Source organism: Mus caroli, unplaced genomic scaffold, assembly GCF_978045245.1.
Source record: "Mus caroli unplaced genomic scaffold, Mus_caroli_1 scaffold_15, whole genome shotgun sequence".
NCBI classification, from domain to species: domain Eukaryota; kingdom Metazoa; phylum Chordata; class Mammalia; order Rodentia; family Muridae; genus Mus; species Mus caroli.
In genome coordinates, this window is record NW_028227270.1 from 84,970,103 (window position 1) to 84,985,284 (window position 15,182).

Below are 15,182 nucleotides of genomic sequence, written 5' to 3' on the forward strand. Positions count from 1 at the left end.
CTAAAGAGAAGGGCAGAAACCCCCACAATGTGCCTCTGCCTTCTCCAGGATCCGTTCAATGCACGTGTCCTCTCCTCAAGAAATTGTCCCATTGCTACAACTTTTAAATACAGCAAAGTTCAGTGGCATTGTGCAGCTTCGAAAGGTGTTCACCACTGAGTGTGACAACCTAAGTTCAAGTCCCAGAATTCCCATGGTAAAATGACAGAACTCACTCCCATGCAGAATACAAACAGACAGGAACACACAAACACACTCACACATGCACATGCGTACACACATATATGCATGCATGTGAAAAAATGAATGTTAATATCTCAAGAATATCTTTAATTATTGTAATAGTATTTCATGTATTGCTTACCTCTTTTTATCCCTTCTGTCTCACATCTAATTTGCACTTAGGACAGCTTCTGGAACTTGACTTTGTAAACTGGTTTCAGAATAATATTACAAGACTTCCAGGAAGTGAATGTCTTTCATACTTTATTCCTGTCTGTTTATTTCTTTGTTTTATGGAGGTGGGTATTGAACACAGAATCATAGTATGCCTAGTTCTATCCTTTTTGGTGTTGTTATTTGTTTAAATTAAGACAAGGTCTCACAGTGTAGCCCAGGGTTGTCTCAAAGCTGGACAATTCTAATAATTCTCACTCTCAAGTTCTAGGTATTAAACATCATGACCAGTCTGGTTCTTTGAAATGTTATCCAGTTTGATCACTAAAAACTCTAGCCTCTATCCAGATGATTTTTACTATATTCAAAATCTAAGCCTCTCTGAACTGGCAATATCATCTAAATACCTGATGATGAAATTAAACATAACTCCAAACATAGTTCTAGGGGCTGGAGAGACAGCTCAGCAGTTAAGTGCATTGGCTGCTCTTCCAGAGAAACAAGGTTAGGGAACCAGCAGCCACACTGCGGTTCACAATCAGCTATAACTCCAGTACCAGAGGATGTGACACCTCTTCTGGCCTCCATAGGCACCAAGCATGCATGTTCTACACAGACATACATACACTCACACACACATAATAAAACTAAAGAGAAAAGTATTTTAAATAATTCCAGCACCTTCAGCATTGTTTGAATGTCCCCTGAGGAAACTAGATGAAAGAAACCAATAGCCCTTTAATTGCTAAATTATGTTTTTCCAAAAAGAAAAGAAAAGCAAAACAAAACTTCCCAGTGTGATTTTTGAGCTTTGGAAAGGGAAAGACTCTGTAGAGACTGTGGCTCATGAACACGACTTTCCTTTAACGGTGAAGAATTTAGTAACTGCAGTAAATTAACAAACAACATCAGTTTCTCTTCATAGAAAACTTTATATTAAATAATGTTATTCCATTACTAGGATGAGGGGGAACCATAATACAATCATTACAAATTCAAGATTTAAAAGAAAACCATAAATGTAGAATATCTACCATCTCTACGTGGTAGGATCACTCATAATTTCCCCTTATTTTGGTGTTTTTATGTATTTTGTACATTTCCTAATAAACAAGATTACATCTGAAGTTAGTTAGAGAGAATACACATGTCATTTAAAGGACAAAAAGGAACATGGTGGGGGCTGGAAAGATTGCTCAGTGGGTAAACCATTTTTCTCCCTAGAGAACCGGGATTCAGATTCCAATACCCATACTAGGGCTCACATACCACCCAAAACTCAATTAGTAGGGGATCTATTCCTCTGATTTCCATAAGCATAAAACACAAAAATGGTATATTTATTTTTCCAGGCAAAGTCTCATGCATATAGAGTGAGGGGCATAGAAGAGTATTTACTCAGTAGTACTGTGCACTGCAAATAATACACTTGTCAACGCTTACTGTTACAGTACACAATGCTTTGCTGTTTCGTATAGAAGCATAGAGCTGGCTGCTTCTAAGATTGGAACCACTCCCCAAACAAGCTAACTCATGGGAAATATGAAGAGGAGAATTCATATGACGGTAAGCAATTCATCAGTGGCAGACAGGTGAAAGCTTAGGGACTCTTGGTCAAAATCCAGATAGTAGGTATAAAATGTTTTAGTTTTCATGACTTTTTCTTTTTTTTTTCTTTTTTTTTTTTTTGAGTGGCAGCACTGAGGTTTATTGGAGCATCCTAATACAGACGCTGGGGCTTGCCCATGGTGCTCTTGATGTACAGAGCCCGCACGTTTTGCCAGTTTTTCTTAAGCAAGGACACCAAGAAATTGACAGCCAGATGAATGTTGTAGACTAGCTCATCATCGGTCATCTTCACGTGGCCGACAGCAACGGCCAGACACAGCACCTTCTTCATCTGGAACTTGATTGTAGATTTCACCTCATCCACTTTGGCCACCATGTTTTCATTGTGTGTCAGCAGGGAGGGGAACTTGCCAGCCTTGTTTAGGCCTGGGCCCAGGATACGTGGGATCTGCTTAATCAGAGACTCGGAGGCCAAAAAGGCATCGTACTTCTTGGCCAGCTTCTTGACCAACTTCTTGTTCTTGTTAAGCTTCTTGAGCGCCTCGATGTCCATGTGGGGGATATCCACGGCCTTGGCTTCATCACAGTGCTGCTGGTCCCCCAGGACGCACACCGAGAACTTGGGGCGTGGGGTGGACTTGAGCCTGACGGTGCCCGAGAAACGTTTGTCCTTCTGAGGGTCGTAGTTCTTCAGGCTGATCTGCAGCTCCACCGTCTCCAGAAACTTGCTGCGCTTGCGCTGGTTCCCGTGCAGGACTTCCCGTACCGCCTCGTACAGGGTGTCGCGTGAGACTTTGCTGCTCATGGCTGCGGCTGCCGCGGAAACCGGAAAGGAAGCTTTCATGACTTTTTCAAGTATAATTTGCTTCTGTGAATTCTTCTTTCTCCCCTACCCTTCTCCCTCTTGTAGCTGCTGACATCCGATAGCCTCATATTCACCTGAGTTACTTTGGCTGTCCCTTCCCTCAACATCTCTGGTTCCCTGAATCATTCACTGCCCCCTTCTGCTTACATGACCTACACCTCAACACACACTCACATATACAAAAGTATGTAAACATTTCAAGACAGGCTCCATCCACATATGAGAACATGTGGCATTTCTTTGAGTCTGGGTTACCTTGCTTAATGTAATATTTTGCAGATTCGTTCATCTACTATCCCACAAATATCATAATTTCATTTTTCTTTACACATAAACAAATCCCAATGTGCATATGTAGCATATTTACATGATCCACTCGTGCTGATGGACACATAGCTAGGCTGTCCTATTGTCTTGCTATTATGAGTAGAACAGCAGTGAACCTAGGAGGGCAAGCATCTGTGAGGTAGAATGCACATAGCACTCAGGTGTTTGAGCAGAGTTGGTGGAGCTGGCTCATAATAGCTTTTCTTTTAGTTTTTGATAACTATCCACACTGATCGCCACCATGGCTACAATAGCTCCCAGTGCCACCACAATTCACAGGGCTGGTTATCTTTCCCCATACGAGCTAGCATCTCTTACTCTTTGTTTCCTGGTAGAGGCCATGCTGACTGAGGGGAGATGTATTTTCAGAGTTATAACTTGGATTTGTTGACAGCTAAGGATACTGAACACTTAAAACAAATATTTATTAGCCATTTATGTCTCTTCTCTGGAGAACTGCCTATTCATTTTATTCACCAATTTTTGACTGATAGTTCTGTTCTTTGATGTTTAATTTTTTTCTTTATATATTCTAGATATTAACACCTTGTCTGGCAAAGATCTCCCACTCTGTAAGCTGTCAACCGAGCACACAGCCTACATATACTTTTTAATGTGTTAATCACCTTATGCTTCTCTATGTTCTTAAGTTTATGATCTCTCTTTGGCACAAGTGCCATTACATTGTTAGCAAAGAAAAATGAAAAATTCTCTAGAATGTGCATTAGACCTGAGAAGAAACAATTGACCATGTAAAAAGTCAACACCTTCAACTTTAATTCAATGTAGCTCTTTCTGTGCTTGTTTGTTTGTTTGATTGATTGATTTCCTGAACCACAGCTAAGGACGGCATCTCAAACAATAATAGCTAAAGCTAAAACATAGCCGAAAGCTTCACACAATGCTATAAGAAGAATAGTTCATTCTGTCCTTTCCAAAAGGATCAGCATGGAAGCCATGACAAAGGAGCCTGGAGCAGCTCTTCGCTACTACATAAGAAAACTAACTTCAATGTGCATGGTCCCCTGGTGTGCCTTTCTCCAAACTGAAAGTACTTGCCTAATAAGACTAATGTATATCGCACATTAGTAATAAAGTGTGCTCTCACTTTTAAAGCACTTGACCCTCCTCTGAACCACACACAGCCTGTCGCCGTTAACTCTGCCCCTCTGCCACCTCTGTACACAGATAAAACCTCCAACTAAAAGTGTGTGTCTTCTTCAAGTTACAGAGGTAGCAGATATGCTGAAAGGCAAGTTGTGGCCTATACAATTCAATTATGGAATGCAGTAAACCATTTTCAACAAATCAGAAGCACTGGAATGTTTGTGCAAATACATCAAACATGCAGGAAAATCACTCAGAAAGCAAGGAAGGAGCAGCAAAGTTGAAGCAAGCCTACTTCCATTATTCAAGGGAATTCAGAGAAGTACAGAGCTGAACATTTTGATTAATAACTACATATTAATATCAGTGTGCATAAAGAAAATGTAAATACTATTTATACAGGGAAAATAGGGTTCCCTTTTGAAATTCTTAAATCATTAATAAGAGAATTTTAAAATGGACTCAGATGGAAACATAAGAACAATTTTATTAAAGAGAAAAACCATGAAGTAGGCAAGCTATAAAGCCTCAGCTGCTGCCAGAGACGGAGAATAGAGGAAAGAAGGGGCCCATTTAAGCTGACATAGAGGTCAGACACACAGTAAGCTATTTAAGCTGACATAGAGGTCAGACACATAGTAGGCCAGAAAAGTTTTAGAGACTGGGTAAGGAAGCTTACTTACTGACTGAGTAGTTCAGAAAAGCCAGGAGACCAATGACGCCCCATGGCTGTAGTCCTAGGCTTCTCCACTAGGAGTAGAGGTGCTAGGGGGTGATAGTATGGTATCTCATTAAAGAATGAATTATTCAAATTGTATCATATCTTGGGTATTCTAAGTTTCTGGGCTAATATCCACCTATCAGTGAGTATATATCATGTGAGTTCTTTTGTGATTGGGTTAACTCACTCAGGATGATGCCCTCCAGGTCCAACCATTTGCCTAGGAATTTCATAAATTCACTTTTAAATAGCTGAGTAGTATTCCATTGTGTAAATATACCACATTTTCTGTATCCATTCCTCTGTTGAGGGACATCTGGGTTCTTTCCAGCTTCTGGCTATTATAAATAAGGCTGCTATGAACATAGTGGAGCATGTGTCCTTCTTACCGGTTGGGACATCTGGATATATGCCCAGGAGAGGTATTGCTGGATCCTCCGGTAGTACTATGTTCAATTTTCTGAGGAACCGCCAGACTGATTTCCAGAGTGGTTGTACAAGCTTGCAATCCCACCAACAATGGAGGAGTGTTCCTCTTTCCCCACATCCTCACCAGCATCTGCTGTCACCTGAGTTTTTGATCTTAGCCATTCTGACTGGTGTGAGGTGGAATCTCAGGGTTGTTTTGAGTAGCATTTCCCTGATGATTAAGGATGCTGAACATTTTTTCAGGTGCTTCTCAGCCATTCTGTATTCCTCAGGTGAGAATTCTTTGTTTAGCTCTGAGCCCCATTTTTAATGGGGCTATTTGATTTGCCCCTTCTTAGAATTGGGAACAAAACGCCCATGGAAGGAGTTACAGAGACAAAGTTTGGAGCTGAGACGAAAGGATGGACCATCTAGAGACTGCCATATCCGGGGACCCATCCCATAATCAGCCTTCAAACGCTGACAACATTGCATACATTAGCAAGATTTTGCTGAAAGGACCCTGATATAGCTGTCTCTTGTGAGGCTATTCTCTGTGGCCTAGCAAACACAGAAGTGGATGCTCACAGTCAGCTACTGGATGGATCACAGGGCCCCCAATGGAGGAGCTAGAGAAAGTACCCAAGGAGTTAAAGGGATCTGCAACCCTATAGGTGGAACAACAATATGAACTAACCAGTACCCCCGGAGCTCGTGTCTCTAGCTGCATATGTAGCAGAAGATTGCCTAGGCCATCAGTGGAAAAGAGAGGTCCATTGGTCTTGCAAACTTTATATGCCTCAGTACAGGGGAACGCCAGGGCCAAGAAGTGGGAGTGGGGGGGGGGGGGGAGAAGGCATGGGGGACTTTTGGGATAGCATTGGAAATGTAAATGAAGAAAATACCTAATTTAAAAAAAGGGAGGAAAAAGCAAAAAAAAAAAAAAGTACTCAAAAAAAAAAAAGAATTAATTATTCTGCTGATCTTTTTAGCATGACTTAACATGAGGCCACCTTCTCAGGAGTGACCCCTTAGCCAAAGTGACTAAACCAGACCAACTGGAATATTGGGACTATACTCAGGCCTGTATTCCCTTGACCAAGAGTTTTTCTATTTTAGCCTTAAATTGTAGCTTAGGACAATGCCAAATAAAGAAGTCAAGCATTGTAAGGCTATTTTCAAAACTAATAAGAGCTACATAGCGGATGCCAGACCTCACTATTTAAGTGAGTATATAAGTATGACCAAAATCTATCTGGAACATACAGAAAACACTGAAGATGGGAAAACACAGAAATAAGGTAAAGGACTGGCAGGTGAGGTCATCTGTACAATATGGCACAAGAAAAAATAAGAGTATCTATGCATAGCCAGCTATTATTTCTAATGAAACATAACACGGGGGCAAGGAGAGATTGTAAGGATCATCTATGCCCAGCTCAAAGAAGGAAAAGAACCCAGGAGGTGCTGATCTAGAGAGGGTAAGGTCACTTAGACAACTAGAATCAAACCCAGACAAAAAGAATGATCTCACCCCAATCCCAGAGATGTTTAAGGGATACTTTCTCACTTAATCTTGTGATGGAGAGACAGATCCACAATGTTGATGGACACTTAGCTTTCCATCAACCACACAAAACAGGCAGTGCCACCTCTTTTCACACTAGGCCTTCACTTATTTCTGAAATTTTATTACACAGCCCAATACAAACCCATATGACCCTAAACACAAACTCTATCCCGACTGCAGAAGCCAGGGGAATGGTTCAAATGAGAATAGAAGAGATGCGAGAAACTAATTCAGATACGGTTTAATAAGGAAAGTGGATAACAAAAGCCAATTAAATCTAAATTTTAGAAAGCAAAAATGACTTTTTTTCTTCAAAAGAGCCCTAGATGTTAAGCATACATTTCAAGGGAAAAAAAAAAAAGAAGAAGAAGAAGAAGAAGAAGAGGAGGAGGAGGAAGAGAAGGAAAAAGAGGAAATCAAAAGAATAATATACAAACATGCAAAATTCTCACTATGCAAAGGCAAACAAATTGGAGGAAAGTAGAATTACAGGTGGTTGTGTAGGTCTGGGCTATGGTTTCAGTGCACAATTCCTTTTCTCTTTGCTCACTGAAATCTCCAGAGACCACGTGCTCCTTCAGCACCACAAGCCTTCCTGTGAGTGCTATATTCTACCCATGCTGCCTATTTCTCTGAGTTTCTGTGACAGACCTTTTGACACTGCTGCAGCTCATAGAATCATAAGCTCATGGTAACAGGTATTTTCTACATTGCACAGTCATTGCCTTACCTATTACATGCTTTCATTTAATGCTTATAATGCTTGTTAACCCCAGATTCTCCAGTAAGAAATCAAGGAGTTCAGAGGTTAAGTGAGATGCACCATTGTACAGCAAGGGATAGAGGCTGAATCCAAACCAACTCTACAATTGTGATCCAATTTGGGACCCAGCTCCCTCACTCTAGCTTCAATATAGAAAGGACCAGACAGACAGAATAAAGAATGTGATATAAAGCATGAACATAACTAAGCTTCCACGCCTCATATACTCACATTACTTGAGAAACTATGCATAAAATGATGGTATTTACTCCAAATAAAACACATTTTTGAATAAAGATCACTAAATTATTATTATTAATAATATTAATTGGAGGTGGGAAATTATGGGGCAAGTGAAACTGTGATACCACACAAAATCTTGGTAAGGCTGAATGGATTCAGAAACCCTGCTGTCCTCATAGCTGAGGACTGCAGATAGGTGTTTCATCTACTCCCAACCAGGTTCCTGCCCTAGAACACCCCATGGAGAGGATCGTGACAATCAGTCACTTAGGGGCAGTGCCCGAAGCAACTCCACATTCAGATGAAGCATCCCTAACATCTCAGACATAGCTAATAGAAAGCATAGGCTCATAGATCCCCAAGCCACCCCAAAATGTACATAAGACCCTATCTACAATGAATAAAGCCTGAGTTATTTCATCAAAAACCTGAGAAAGTCTGCCATATAGAGCTGTAACACTTTAAGAAAGAGAAATTCTCTCCAGAAGCTTTAGTAGCTGGAAGCTGTTCAAGGCTACTGCTGCTCTGTGACCTCCAATTTTGACTTGAGGCCTTGGAAGATCAACTAACTCTCCGTCCCCTTCAGTGAGTGCAACGCTTCCCCTGTTCTAGACAGGTCAGAGTCCAGCAGATCTCTGCAGACAGCATCTGGTACACAGACCAGCAAGAGATAGCCTGGCCAGTAAAGTGAGAACACTGCAAATATAAGGCCCCAAAACAACAGAAAAAAAGCCATTATACAATGATGCACACTTATAACACCAGTGCTAGGAAAGGGGAGACAAGCAGATTCCTGGGACTCACTAGCTAGGCAGCCTGATGAATTCCAGTGCAGTAATGGATCCTGACTTAAAATAGGGTGAACAGCTCCTGGAGAACAGCAAACAGGCTGACCTAAGTCTCTGCAAGCATGTATACATACATGTAAACACAGACATAATTTAACAACAACCAGTTAAGCTTTCCTTTTGAGTAGACTAAGCATTTGTGAACTTGCACCAATGTGGACAGTTTGCGGACCATTCAGGTAGTGCTTCCCACACAAACAGAATACAGTGGTGCTCTACACTAGCGGCTACTCACAGGAAAATGTCCTATGTTGCAAACCATGGGAACTTCTTAAGCAATGTACAACATGAGAAGCCAGTGCCCTACAGCATCTTTGAGCAAGCAACCTAGAGCATCCGGGAGCACACTGGAACATCCTGGAACACCTTTTATGGCTTCTGTGTTTGACTCCAGTGATCTCAGCCCTTTCATCCTAAACTAAGAAAGAAAAGTGACAGAAAGGAAAATAGAAGAAAATGAGAGAAGAAACATTTGAGAGTTGAATAAATCCCACACAGAGATCGAAAGGAATTAGAAACACTTCTGAAATATGTCAACTGTTCAGAAGATTCACTCAAAAGGAATTGGCAGGTCTGTGACATTTTGTACAGTGTATGAAACTCTGAAAGATGATGTGTCCAAGAAAATAGTCAGTCAAGCCCTAAAAAAGGTGTGTAGGTGGACACACACTCACAAGTCAGAGCCCTTCTTGGGCACTCTGCAAGCATATCTACACAACACACCTAATGCGCTCTGCATCAACCCAAAGAGGATAACAAAAAGCAACCTACTTTTCTTCCAGAATTGTGGGATAGGAGAAGGTGGAAAAAGAAAACTGTCTTCTCAGGCTCTCAGAGAAAACAGGCTCTGGTGAGCTCTTCACAAATAGCCTACACAATGGCAGGCATAGTGTTAAACTAGCACTCAGGAGACTGGAACTGGTGGATTATAAGACTGAGGTAGCCTGGGCTACATAGGGAGAGTCTCTTTCAAGCAAACAATGATTTTGGAATGAGAAGACATACAATAGCCAGGGAAGAGCTCGACTAGAAACTGTGACAGAAGCAGAAGCACGACTATGGTTGGGAAACAAAATGTGAATCATGAGCAACGTCTCTAAACTATATGAAAGTTCTGCATTGTAGCATATGGAGTGTAAAAAAATAAATTAGTTAATTAAAAAATAAAAATTAAAAATATTTCAACTGCATTTAAAAATTATAAGCCTTTGGTAAAACTGGCAGTCACTATTATATCAGCAATTTGGCTGCATGGAAGCTTCTAAGGCAATCCCCGTCTGAGGTAAGAGAGCTAGAAAGATCAGAACTACGGGCAAAGCATGAAGCATTCTTGGGCTGCGTAGTATCAAATGTGTGGGAAAGTGGCATGAGGAAGGAACAGAGCATCATGCATAGTGGGACTGGGAACTCTGGCTGCGACCTGAAGCCAAGCAAAACAGGTAAGTGCAGAAGTTGAGTGCAGGAAAGAACAGAGAGCAGAACCATGAACTTGGGTTAAGGGGACAGGGTGTGGAGAAGTGAAGGGAGAAGAGGCAAAATGACTGCAAAAACTGTATAACAGTCTACAGATGGAATTCTAGTTAGCAGCATCTTTTGTCTATATCATGGTATATTTCTCCAGATCATCCTAAGTTAACCTAAAGTCTAAGTTAATCACATGACTGCTTTAGAAAGTACCTAAAAGAAAAGAGCCACGGAGTAAAAGATTCACAGTCAAATCAAGCAAGACAAATAGTTACTTTCTCAGTAATATGAGAGGACTTAGGCCATCTGTGAAAACCAGGAGATACTGCATGACAGACAATAATAACTGAGGTATTTGGGAGTAAAATCCCAAGAGGGCCATGAAACACAAAACAGTAGCTAAATATTTCCCTATGATAAGCAGATTCTTTTTTTACCCTCCTTCTCACATTTCCCAATAACCTAGGCCAAGGAATCAGTTGTCAGAGAGTTCTACATAGAGGAACTGTTGGAAACAACTGTCCACCAAAAAGTGAAAGAAGGCTTAAAGAGAGCAGAGAGTCCATTATTGCTTGCCGAGAATGAGTCTGATGCAAATTACAGGATGCAAATGCCATCCATCTTAGAAATCTCCCAATACTCATCCAGAATATTGTTCATTTAACATGACTGTGTCATTTAACAAGATCTGTGTTCTGCTAAGAGAGAAATAAGTAGAGAGTGGACAACAACAGAGCATACACATAATGCCAGCCAGATAGATATTTTCATTACAAACCCTGTAGCTTAAGCTTTGTAGGCCAGCATGAGACCAGTGCCATCTAGAGGTAGAAGGTAGTGAGTTGCTTCATCACTGGCCAGGATGCAAAATTTGTCATCAAAAATACATCCATAATGTATTTCTACTTTCAAAACATTAATATCTAGCAAATTGTATTTATAATACCTTTTAAATTAAAGCCAGATATAACTGACACTAAGGTCACATAAACTTAGTATAATGCCAGTTGATTTTTTTATTTCTGCACTTTTTGCCCTCAATGGGTAATTTCTGAAAGAAACAGTGCTTCAGAAGAAAATCCCAAGGAAACAGAGAGATAGACAACCCATACCACTGGCTTAACTCTGCATTTGGAAGTCGCCAGTTCCTTACACTGCCAGCAATCCAAGAAGCTAAAACAAGAAGGCTTGGGAATAATGAAACAAAAGTGAATGCAGGTAGTAATGCAGAAAAAGGAGTTCAGGATGGGCACAGTAGCACACACCTGTCAACATAGCCAATGAATGCTTAAGCAGAAGATTCAACTGAGCCAAACAGGCAGACACTTGCTTGGGGACTACAGCAAGACAGTGTCTTAATTTTAAAAAAAAAGAAAAGAAAAAGAAAACAAAAATATCTTGTCTGTGAAGAGCAGGTATGCAGTCTGTGGCCACTCCTGAAAAGTAGCAAAGGAAGCCCTGTTGTTAAGCTGTGTTCTTAGAGAATGTGAGCACTCAACCTCTCTGTCTCTCTATGCTTCCCATATGCCATGAAGTGAGCATCCTGCTGCACTATAAGCTCCCACCATGATGTACCGTGTCATCATAGTCCAGATTCAACAGCCAAGGGACTACAGACTAAAATAAGCCTTTCTTCAAATACTAATATACTTTAGAAATTTGTTATGGTAATAAAAACCTGACTACTACCTTATTGAATTGTGATAAATATATCATGCTAATATACTGTTTTTAATAGAGGGAAAGCTGGTTTGGGGGTTCTGAAGATCTCTCTACCATTGGCAGAGTTTCTGCAAACCTAAATCTATTCTATAATAAAAGTGCTATTACAGTAATGAATATGGAGACAATATACTCCTTTACCTGAAGTCCACATGCCCAACAGTCACATCAAACTCTTTCTGTGAATGAAGATGGATAACCATGATTTTCAAATAGCTTTAGCACCAGCAAGACCTCCAGAGCAAGGACCATCACCACAATGCATTCAACACTGCAGACGCTTTACACCATCCTTGTTAGTTACTTGGCTAATTTAGAACTACATCATTAACAAACACATGCTGAGTCAAGAAGCACATTTCAGAGTTGAAAGTTTTAACTGTTCTATCCAATTAACAAACTCTACACTTGAACACATTCCACTCCTTAGAATATCTATTACCAACCCTCAATCTTCTCTTGAAAAAAAAAAAAATACGGGTCTTTCTCTCTTCCTTGAGAACAGAAGTCATCCAATAGACTCCCCAGGTCTAGTCCTCCATTTCCTTCCACAAGCAGTCCTGTCTCGGATACAGATGGGCTTCAGTCCTTCACTTGTCCTTGACTTTACAGAAGGCACCCTTCCTTTAAAGCACAGCCTCCACTGGCGGGCTCCAGAGAGTCTCCCTCCCCTGCCTCCTGGATACATTTATCCCATCATTGTTCCTTAAAGTTCTTTCTTGGAGTGCATGGCCTCACTCCTGTGCCTGTCATCCATCTTCTGGCTCTTCCATCTCAATGAAAACATTTAATTCTTCCCTCTAAACAAATGAGCCAAACAAATGAAAACTGGCTGTTGGGCCAGACCATGCTGCCTAGTCACGTGTGTACAGGGAAAGGGCTCACTCCTTTGCCACCTTCCACACAGCTTCCCTTTCCTGTGGCTGTTACTGTGCATTTGGAATCCATAAGCCTCATTCTCAGCTTCCAATACTCCTTCGCCTTCATCTGCATACCATGCCCTAGAGGAATGGAGTTACCTCTTAACTCTAGCTTTCAACTATAAGCAAAGCCTTTGACTTTCAATGCCACACATTCTTAGGAATTTTGTCCAAAAACAAAAAAACAAAACAAAACAAAAACCAAAAACACATTATCCCTAAAAGCTGTGCTGGGACCCAAGAATACACCTGCATACAAGGTGTCTGCATGTACAAATTTTCCAACTAAACATAGGCCAGGCTCAATTATTTTTCCTGTTCCCATCAGAAAACATAATTCTCTTGTAATCCTTAACTCTGAAAATGAACCAAGAAAACAATGCCAGGGCTCTTACTTTCCCTCCCTGCCCACTGAATGAAATCCAGTCAATTCTTCCTCCTACAAGTGCCTTTGTGCCTACCCCCTTGCTAGCTCCTTGGCCAGGCTTGCACTCCACCAGTCACTCGGGATGCAACCATTTCCTAATGTCTTTTCAGCGTCACTGTACGTGGGAGTGCTGTACTCGGCTTACTACTCAAGTGTCCAATCAATTGCATCATTCTCAGTCTTCAACATTCTAGAAGAGCTCTACATTCCCTTTGTAACCAGAAATTCAGATATCTGGAAAGTTACACAGGAACTCTTTCATGAAATTGCTCATGCCTCCCCCTTTACCTTCATCACTATCACCTCTCCATGTGCCAGGCACACATAATATATGCCCTAGGGATGTGTCACAATTGTCATATTTTAATGCTGTCAAATGATACTCTTAATATCTGAAATATAAGACTATTCTTTTCTGCAGCCATAATATTTTGTTTAATATTCTTCAAAATACCTTTATTTTTCCCCATATCAGAAGTGATGTCTCATTTCCATGTGCTGATCATCTTTGTCGCCATGCTAATTGCATGATATACAGCCAATAGCTGTTTATCATTCATAAGGCTATGAACAAGGTCAAGATCTCAGTTGATATATATCACCTCAACAAAGCCTATTATAGATAAATAAGTAGACAGGACAGTCATATGAAGAATAACTTAACTGCAGGAAGTGCTACCCCATCTATTGATCCTTGGCTCACAAGGAAATGGGTAAGAATTCCCTCAAAACAGAACCACATGCACGTGTATGCATTTATCTCACCACCAGAGCTCCCAGACCTTCACATCCCATGAATGTAGCAAGAAAATTCAATTATATTATTAAATCCAACCAAAGCATTTCAGCAAATATTAAGTATTCAAATCACTTTGGAGAAAGGATTGGGAATCTTATATTAAAGAGATAGCAGACTCACCTAAGTGGATTTGAGCTGCTAATTTGCACGGTTTTTAATTTCTTTAAATAACTGGGATCCTCTGCTTCTCACTGGGGAGGACTTGTGTTTGAAAGGGCCAGTTAAACACTGCTCTGCCCTTGGGTCTCTGTGGGAAGTCCATTCTTGCTTCAGTTAATCGATATCGAACCAGCTTTGTCTTTCCTTGGATTTTCTGTAATGCACCACATGCCAATTAATCAAATTACAGAGATCAGCACAGGGGAGAGAATTCACGGAAACTGTGTAGTACAAAAGAGACTTCCTTCTTTCCCTGCTGCTATCTTATTTCCTCACCCTGTAATAAGACTTTGTGCCAGTGGGGTAAGGGGAAGAGATCTGAAATAGGCCGAATATTAAGACACTGTAGCTGAGAAACAATGACTGCCAGACAGCTGAAGCAAACAGTGCTTGTCGGGGCACTGCTCCAGATGAGGTACCCGCCTTCCACTGGACACACTCTTCTGGGTTCAACCTCAGCTTCTTCAGAGAGTAATTATCCTTCATTGAAAATGACGCTCATTTCCAAACCCACATGATCTGCCCAAATCTCCCACCATGTATAATATAAAACTCAATTTAAATAGTCAGATACCTGGCTAAGTAAATCAAAGATATGTTCTTGACATGCCAGTGTCAACAAAAATTCTCAGCGAGGCAGAGTCACCAAACATTACTCCATGCTGTTCCCTTGGCATGGTCTAAGACTACCCTCAATGATTGTTCAGTGCAGCACTACCAGGAGTTCCTGAACCACAGGACTTATCAGGAATAAAAAATATACAAATGACTATTTTAGAATAACAAAAACATCAGAAATAAGAAGGACCAGATACCTGAGGAACATTGACAATATTCAGGCAGCTCTATGCATGATCAGCACAGAAAAGGCAAA

General features: G+C 40.8%; 1 protein-coding gene and 1 pseudogene across 3 annotated transcripts in view; both read right to left on the reverse strand.

The window, feature by feature from the left end:
• Positions 1–15,182, reverse strand: part of Fars2 (phenylalanyl-tRNA synthetase 2, mitochondrial) — a 423,978-nt gene that overhangs the window by 314,262 nt on the left and 94,534 nt on the right. The window lies entirely within an intron of this gene.
• LOC110307822 (large ribosomal subunit protein uL1 pseudogene) lies at positions 2,073–2,797 on the reverse strand (annotated as a pseudogene).